Consider the following 1640-nt stretch of genomic DNA (forward strand, 5'->3'; position numbering starts at 1 on the left):
CTCTACTAAAAAATACAAAAAACTAGCCGGGCGAGGTGGCGGGCGCCTGTAGTCCCAGCTACTCGGGAGGCTGAAGCAGGAGAATGGCGTAAAAAACCCGGGAGGCGGAGCTTGCAGTGAGCTGAGATCCGGCCACTGCAGTCCAGCCTGGGCGACAGAGCGAGACCCCGTCTCAAAAATAATAATAATAATAATAGTAACTTCACAAACTTGCAAAGAGTAAACGAAGAGATGATGCAGGTAAAGTGCCTGGAAGAGAGCCTGGCACAGAACACTCGTTAACTTTAGCTACCATTATAACGATTTTGGAAGTCTTTCTTCCTCTTACTACTATACTCTTTAGTGCCTAACGAAGAAACAAAACATCAGTTGCAATTTTGGTGGATTAATTCCTTTCCAGTCAGTGCCCCCAGCTCCTTACCGATGTAGCCAGCTCTTCACCCTGCCCTTATTAACCGTTTATGCTTATCTGCTCACTTGTCACGTGGGGAGGTGACTTGTGCACCAGGGCAGTATAAAGACCTAGATCGACGTATGCTACATGGTTGTGTAGACCTCAGATGTGAACAGTCCTGGGAGATGGGGACAGGGTGGCCAGATCAGAACATCATAATCGAGCTGGGAGACTTCTGATCTCCAGATGAGTGGTCTCTATGTCCTGTGCATCCTTAGGCAAGGGACTCCATGTATTCGTCTTTCTCTCTTTTTCTTTCCTTTTTTTATTTATTTTTAAATTATTATTATTATTATTTTTTGAGACAATGTTTCGCTCTTGTTGCCCAGGCTGGAGTGCAGTGGCGTGATCTCGGCTCACCGCAACCTCCGCCTCCCGGGCTCAAGCAATTCTCCTGCCTCAGCCTCCCGAGTAGCTGGGATTACAGGCATGTGCCACCATGCCAGGCTAATTTTGCATTTTTAGTAGAGATGGGGTTTCTCCATGTTGGTCAGGCTGGTCTCGAATTCCCGAGGTCAGGTGATTCGCCCGCCACGGCCTCCAAAGTGCTGGGATTACAGGCGTGAACCACTTCACCCGGTGTATTACTCTTTCTGTATTGCAATTCCCCTGTCTTGATAAATCGGCTGTGTCTAAACAGCAGGCATGGTGAACCCATTGGGCAGTTACAACAGGGTTGTAACAGGGTTGCTGCTGTAATGGCCCAGTGGGTTCACCTTGCCTGTTGCCTAGACAGAGCTGATTTATCAAGACGGAAATTGTCATAGAAAAACAGTAATTCACGCAGGGCCGCTGTGCAGGAGATTAGAGTTTTTGTTGTTGTTTTGAGAGAGTCTCGCTCTGTCTCCCAGCCTGGAGTGCAGTGGCATGATCTTGGCTCACTGCAAGCTCCGCCTCTCGAGTTCACCCCATTCTCCAGCTTCAACCTTCCGCGTAGCTGGGACTACAGGCGCCCGCCACCACGCCCGGCTAATTTTGTTTTTGTATTTTTAGTAGAGACGGGGTTTCACTGTGTTAGCCAGGCTGGTCTCAATCTCCTGACCTGGTGATCTGCCAGCCTCGGCCTCCCACAGTGCTGGGATTACAAGCATGAGCCACTGCGCCCAGTCTAGAGTTTTATTTTTACTCAAATCAGTTTTCCAGAGCATTCAAGGATCAAAGTTTTCTTTCTTTTTTTTTTTTTTTT

The sequence above is a fragment of the Colobus angolensis genome, unplaced genomic scaffold, assembly GCF_000951035.1.
Source record: "Colobus angolensis palliatus isolate OR3802 unplaced genomic scaffold, Cang.pa_1.0 Scaffold179, whole genome shotgun sequence".
In the NCBI taxonomy this organism is placed as follows: Eukaryota; Metazoa; Chordata; class Mammalia; order Primates; family Cercopithecidae; genus Colobus; species Colobus angolensis.